We start from the raw sequence: 8,053 nt of genomic DNA on the forward strand, positions 1-8,053 counted from the left end.
ATATTTCTTTCTCTTGAGTTGACACCCACATTAACTAAGAGGATTCTGTGCCACATGCCTTACAAGAAAAGTTGAGCATGAGTAGGTGATGAGGTGAAGCACATCTAGGGCAGAAGTCATATACCCCTTTACTCAATCAACTCAACAATCCTAAGCAAGTTTCATATTCATCTCGAAGTGTTGAATGATTCATTGGATAAAAAATAATTATATACAATATCCGGTCAATTAAGAAATTAGTTAGTTCGAAATCTTGAAAACATCATAACCTTTGAAGCTGACCTTGAAAAGTTGACAACATTTTTGTTTAGGTTAACGACCTTCGACAAAAGATTTGCTTGACATTTGTGACTTGTCATGCTCATCGATTCATGTTCTGTTTTTTCTTTTAAATATGTATAAGTTCAGTTAGAATGACTTGTGACAATGACCAAAAAATGGGCAAAGATTTCTAAGATCTCCCTTTCTTAATAGCAGCCACCACAAAAATTCTAAGTACGTGTGTTAATTTTTTAAAAAAAACTTACGCACTCATCAGGACCATCGTCCTGATATGGTTTAGGCGCTTGATATTTTTGGTTGGGGCTTTTTTCTTTTTAAGCAACCGGATGGCATCTTCTTCTAGATTTTGCTTTCATTATATTTCGTCTTTATCGCCAAGTCAAGATGGTGTTGTTGACTTATATATTTTGATTTTAAAAACAGACGTTAAATTTTCAAGATTTTTATTTATTATAATCCAATTTTTTATAAGGTTATCAATCTTGTGATGTTAAACGATATCGTATTATCATTTAATTTCCTCTCTTTTTTTTCAATTTATTGATACAAATGTTATGGGAAGAAGAATTTTTTATTTTATTATTATTATAGGCTTTGCTGGTGAGATGGGGTTAGCCAAGAAAATAAGTTGGACACAAAATTAATCTTTATTGTTATGTGATTGTGACCAAGCACCAAACCCATACATAATATATATATATATAATTACTCAGTCTAATTAACAAGCAAGAACAATTTTCGTCTAAGTTTTAATTATGCGTTTGAGAGTATGTTTGTAAAAAGTAGTTTAACATTGAGAAGTATTTTAGATAACTTAATATGTAACAAAATAATCATAACTTAATATGTTTTTCAATGCAAACATGCTATTAAATGTGCGATTTAATAGAGTCAATTTTCAATGCACTATAAACTGTACAATTTAATAGTGTGTTTGTACTGATTGTATTAAACTGTATAGTTTAATAATATGTCCGCACGAAAAAAAAAATGAAGATATACAAACTAAAGAAAAGACTCTCTCACACATGCCAAAGATCCATCCTTTGAGCTTTGGCTCAATATGCTAATTTTTAATCATTCTTGATACTACTGTATGAAGAAGACATATTATATATAAATACACACACACATATTAATACTTTCGAATGTGAAAGTTTCAACGAGACAAATTGATACACCTCTCGCGTCTCAATACTTCAAATATGATTTTTGTCTTTTTTAGTCACGATAATGATAGTTTTTTTTTTTTTTTGGTATATATACATCCTTCAAACTCACATTAACATAATCACATACAGCACAGTGATTTTGGTTTGACGTAGAGACGGCAATTTTTCTCATTAGTTCGAGTGGAATTGGGCGGAATCCCATCTTGTTAGGGATAGTTCGACAGGATCATAATACAGAAACAACAAATTTAAAGAGATTATAAGAAAAAAAATATAAATATAAAGAGAGTTGAAGCATAAATTTTACATAAAAATAAGTAATTTCTTGGAAAACCATATATATATACACACACACTTAAAGTTTACAACACAGATCCACCGTTGGATAAACGTGTGAGTAATGCCTTTTTGTACAAAGTAATGTGTGAATCTGTGACTATATTGCATCAACATCTCATCTCTCACATTTTCAAGTGGTAGTGATATAATATGTTACTCAGTCTGAGTTAGTTTTCATCCCTCTTAAATAATTTCTTTAAATCTTCCCTCGCCCTATCTAAGATGATGATCAAATTATGTTACATAATATGTAACAAACAGTCATCCTTAAATTGTCACTCAAAACCAAAAAATTATAGCATATGAAATAATTGAATTGTCATAAGCGATACTCATGGATTTCCTGTATGTTATATTGCATGGAAAATAGTCTAGACCCTAAGATAATGACTATGTCACTTTCCAAAAAAAGTAATGATAGGAAAAGAGAAGCTTCCTTCTCAATTCTAAATGCATGTGGGTGCCATGCATCCACTTGGTCTTCCTCTTCCCATATTGTCTCAATCTTATAACTCAGTCAATAAAAACAACACACTTAATTTTTGTATCCCGTTGGGGAAAGGGATGAAGAATTTCAGTTATATAATTATTTCTTCTAATCAAAAGCTCATCGGTTTCTCTGTTTTAAACCCATAGGTTTCATGCTCGAGCCAAAACTTAGTGTCAATTAATTAAAAGATAAATCTTTAACATCATATCAAATGAATCGCGGATGATCTGATTTTAGGATTTAGTTTCACTACTAGAAAAATAGTCTTTACTGATACTTGTGTTCTGACACTTTATTTAAAAGTATCAGTATATACATATATTTGGATCATTTTCCGCGTTTAACAGATATGTATCACTAATTACTAATACTGAAGTATCAATAGCTTTAGTAATAGCGATCAATGACGCTTAGGTATCAGCAATTAAAAATTATCATTTTAATTTTGTTTTAGTCCGAATTCGAACCCAAGACCTCTTAAACCTAGAGCTTCTACATTGAATCAAAAGACCACTAGGCTACGAATTATTTTTAATTTTTTTAAAGTTGTGTTTTTTGAGTGGATAAAAACAAAACAAATGGACAAGTCTTATCTTATCCAAAATACAACTTTTCAACTCCCTCTACCAAAGTATTCGTTCCCTCCTAAGCTTCCCAGATCTGAAAAATCCCTAACATCCAAAATGTCAAAAAGTGGGCGAGCGTGGTGCATTCGGACGTGGCTTCGGCCGTGGTGGCCGCGGCGACCGTGGAGGCCCACGTGACCGTCACCGCGCTAGACGCAGAGAGGAAGAAGAGAAGTGGGTCCTAGTCAAGAAACTCGGCCGTCTGGTGAGAGAAGGCAAGATCAAGAGCCTCAAGCAAATCTACCTCCACTCGCTCCCAATCAAAGAGTATGAAATCATCGACACGCTTATCGACCACAAATTGAAGGACGAGGTTCAAGGCCTTCGTCGTCGTCGGTGACACGGACGGCCACGTGGGTCTTGGCGTTAAGTGCTCCAAAGAGGTTGCCACTGCCATCCGTGGCGCTATCATATTGACGAAGCTGTCGGTGATTCCGGTGAGAAGGGGTTACTGGGGTAACAAGATTGGGAGGCCACACATCGTGCCGTGTAAGGTGACTGGTAAGTGTGGCAGTGCCACCGTGAGGATGGTTCCGGCCCCACGTGGTGCCGGAATTGTGGCGGCTAGGGTTCCAAAGAAGGTGCTGCAGTTTGCTGGTATTGACGATGTTTTCACATCTTCTCGTGGGTCGACCAAGACTCTTGGAAACTTTGTCAAGGCAACCTTTGAGTGTTTGTTGAAGACATATGGCTTCCTTACACCTGACTTCTGGAGGGAGACTCGCTTTGTGAAATCTCCATACCAAGAGTACACAGATCTTTTGACGGCAAAGCCCATCAGCAAGGCAGTCATCACAGAAGTTGATCAAGTTGAGCCTTAAGCTACTTATGGCTGCATGGAGAGGAGAGCATTAGAATGAAAGGCATTTTGGTCGACTTTATAGTATAGCTTTGTTTGTTACAGACTTTTCTGTTTTTTATTGCTGCAGGACTAGTATGTTGCTATTTGGGGACAATTGTTTGCTTTAAAGTTTTACAATCAGAGTTTTCTTGAATGGATGTTTATTTATCATTGGCTAAAAAAAATTGTCAAAAAGTGCTCAGCCATGATCCTGTTAAACCGGTGGCACAGGTTCACCATTTGCCTTCAAAATCCTAACTTCTTGTTTCTTTTCTTATTTTATGATTTCGGGTCTCTCTTATTATCATTAGATCTTGAGTTTTTTTTTTTTGTTTTAATTGTTCTTTTAGGTTTAAATAAGTGATTTGAAGAAGAGCTTCTATGTTTCTTTGGCTACTTGGAAGAAACTAAAAGGTATTATTTCTTTGGCTACTTGGAAGAAACAAGAAGGTAAAAATTTAGCTTTTATTGTGTTTTTTTCTCTGCTACTTTCTTTTCTTTTATTGGCACCAAATAGCCTTTATTATATCTACTTTAGAAAATATTGTGTTTAGGGTGATCGTCACTATAAGGTTAACTTTATTTCGCTGATGAACGACATTAAACATTTTTTACACTAAAAATAGAATTTAGTGATATTTATGGAATTTCAAACTGCTGTCATATAAAATGTTTGTGCTGTAGGCTAGACATGAAATGCTCCACTTATAATATATAGCTTTCGTATAATCTTCATTTGTCAGATTTTTCTTTGGATTTATGTGCTCGAATTATGATCAAAATAATGTGAGATGTTATTCTGGCTTGAGTGATGATGCATGCTTGGACTTTACCTGTACTTCTTGGATTGGCTGCAGTAATTTTTTAGTACTGGGTTGTATAAATTATACTGCAGCTAGCTTCCATTGGATGAGAAACTAAAATAATGTACTTGTCAATTAAAAATAAAAAATAAAAAAAAATTGTCGAATAATTACACAGGGAATGGTGCAGACTTACACAGGTTCTTTTCAATGTGAATGGTGCAGACTTACACAGGTTCTCAACATTGCCATCAAAACCATTCAAGAATAAACATGGCCATTATATCAAATTGGTAAGTGTCACTTATGTGCCCGTCATTTGGTGGTTTTTCTAATTTGGATTCACGTGTTCCTTTTCTAACCAACCGAACCTTGCTTCTGATGATTTTTGGTCTTCTTAGTTTTCCACAAAAATAGAAAACCAAGTTTGGTCTTTCTTTCTTTATTTGCTTTCCATCAAGGCATAAATCAAAGGAGAGCGCCCAGCTTCACAAAATGTGCAAATATATATGTATATATACACGTAGTTCAAGTGATTCTATTGAGAAATAGTACCCAAACCCCCCTACTTATTGAATTTACCATATTCCTACCAATCTATACTCTCCTGGCTGTTCCTTGAGAAATACAGATATTTGAGCTTGACATACTTTTCCAATAGGATCCTTAAATATATACATATAATAATTTATTACTCCAGTTGTTTATATATGCTAAAATTATTCAAACTGCAAAATTCTAAATTCCAGTTCCTTGTTGGTCACTCGAAGCTATATGCAAAAATGGCGACTTCATCTTGGAAAATTTTATTTGTATAATCTTTAAAATTATTATTATTATTATTTCAAGAACTCTATATTTTTACCGCAGGAGTGATATGTCAATTAAGAAAATGTGAAGGTTACGCACGCTTACACCTTTGTACAGGCTACAGCAATTCCAACACGGTGAGGATTTTTCTTTTTCTGCTGTGCATATATTTAGCCATCTCCTTCACCACTGCGAAAGTGTTTTTTTTTTTAATTTTTAAAAATTTTTTTCCTAGTGATGAAGGTTGAAATTAAGTTATTAAATAAAATAGAGGAGTTTAAGGAAATTAACAAGAATGTGCTTAATCGATCAAGTAGACGGTTAATTTATAAAAGAAATGCTTTGTGTGATTATCTGAAAATTGCAGAAACGCTATTAGTTTGTCATTTCTTTTAACTTTCTTTCTCTGCAGCAAAATAATTAAACATTGGAAGTATGCATATAAATAAGGAGGCAGCAAGGTTATTGGATTTCTTTAAGGGAATGAATGAAGTCAGTCCCTACAATAACTACTTGGCTGATGCCTTAGTAATTAATTGCTCAACATTATGATGTAGTTACTGGGAATCTAGTGAATAATTTTCAACAAGTAATTGTATTTTTACCTAGTTATCGTTCTTACTCTATTTAGAGTCATTAACTTATTATAAATAACCGGGTAAAAGCTCGTTTAGTCCCTATATTTTAAAATTAGTGTCTGTTTAGTCCCTATATTTTTAAAAATACCTCAAACCATCCCTACCATTAAATTATTGACACTTTTGCCATTATTTTTTGTTCCTTTTAACTTATTTTTATAATATTACCCTATTATAATAATTTTTTAGACATTATTAAAAAGAAAAAAATAACCCTATTATAATAAATTTTTTTAGACATTATTAAAAAGAAAAAAATAAATTACCAGTTTAACACCAAAAAATAAAATAAAATAAAAAATATATATTAATTTTTGTGGAACACACTCTTGAGTTAAAATATTAATTTTTCTAAAAAAATTGATAATGTAATTTTTTACGATATTAATTTTTTAGACATACGTGAGCTTCCACAAAAATTAATATATACCTTTTTGTTTTTATTTTATTTTTGAGTTTAATTTGATAATTTAATTTTTTATTAATATCCAAAAAAGAAACATTATTGTAAAAATGTAATATTGTAAAAGTAAGTTGAAAATAATGGCATAAGTGTCAATATTTAGTAGCAATGACGTTTTGAGGTGTTTTTAAAAATACAGGGACTAAATGGACACTAACCTCATAATATAGGGACTAAACAAGCTTTTACCCTAAATAACCTTACCAAAAGAGAATAATCATTAACTCCCTTTTTTCTTATTTATATCTGTAGTTGAATAAACTGTATTTCTCTGGTATTTTTAAGGAAATAAACTACAACTTCCTTGTTCACTAATTTTTCTTTGAAATAACTGAGTTTACTTATAAATAGTGTATGAATATTTTTTCTTTAGATTTATTTATATTAACCATTGTTTCTCTAATGGTTGGGAATTGGCAGCTAATTTTTTCTCCCTTTTCCATGTATGCATATTTGCTCAATGTGTTTGAAGTATTTATTCCTCAACTTCACTTGTATCCTAACCCATATAGTCTATTGAACGGAGAAGTTGCTGCTGTGATAACGCAATTATACTACTCATATTCAAAGAGTGAAAGACAGTCATCATTCTCAATTTAGCTTCTAGATTTATTAAATTTAGCCACAAGTAGTAGGCATTTGATTGGATGGTAGAAATTTTTATGGATTGAATTTGGATTATTTAGTTATGAGAGTAGGATATCTCATATTTTGGCTATTGAAGTTAAATTTGTAATATATACTAATAATATTTAAATGTGAAATGAAAGATTTTGTGATATAAATTAATTTCTTTTTGTCATTTTGTGGTGCTTTTAATTTTACCAATAAATCAATAGGCAATGATCCAATTCAATTTTTTATTTTTTTAAAAATAAATTAACTAGTGATATCATGGTAACAGTAATCATAGACACTAATAAAATATCAATAACTACTAACACTATGATGTCATAATATCGGTGATACTGTAGTAATAGTAATAGTAATCACTAACACCACTTATAAGTGTCACTATTTTTCTGACTCCCAGATTACTGACACAATTAACAAGTGTCAGTGAAAGTAATTTCTGACACTATTCTAAAGTCAGTAAAGACCATTTTTCTAGTAGTGTTTGTTGATTCCTGAAGATCGAGAAAATGGCTAAAGTGCGACGCGTGTGAATTAGAACTTGTTTTATGGTGATAGTTTTTCTTTTTTGGATTCCACAGTGCTGTCTATGGACTTTTCTTTGTTGCTAAGAAAAACAAGTTGCATCCACTTGAACAAACACTCTTTTTTGAGTCCTTGCAACTGTTCAGTTAATGGCTTAACTTTATTGTATTTGTACCCGCAACTTGCTGAATAAACTAAAGCAATCGACCTTATAACAATAATTGAAAAGATCATCTTCTCATCATTATGTTTTGCTCCAATCACAGATGACTAGACCCACCAAAGTCGATCGAGCATTTGCCCTAGCCTTCCTTTTTTTTTCTGGGTTTACTTTAATTTTACGAGTTACGAATTCGAATTAAAACATCTTAACAAAAAGGGAGAAAAAGAAAACAGATTGTATTACAGCAAAACAATCATATATTGCTAAA

General features: G+C 32.2%; 1 pseudogene; it reads left to right on the forward strand.

The window, feature by feature from the left end:
* The first annotated feature begins 2,958 nt into the window (after positions 1–2,958).
* Positions 2,959–5,987, forward strand: LOC127899227 (40S ribosomal protein S2-4-like; annotated as a pseudogene).
* The last annotated feature ends 2,066 nt before the right edge of the window (positions 5,988–8,053 follow it).

This window comes from Citrus sinensis, chromosome 8, assembly GCF_022201045.2.
Source record: "Citrus sinensis cultivar Valencia sweet orange chromosome 8, DVS_A1.0, whole genome shotgun sequence".
Taxonomy (NCBI): Eukaryota; Viridiplantae; Streptophyta; class Magnoliopsida; order Sapindales; family Rutaceae; genus Citrus; species Citrus sinensis.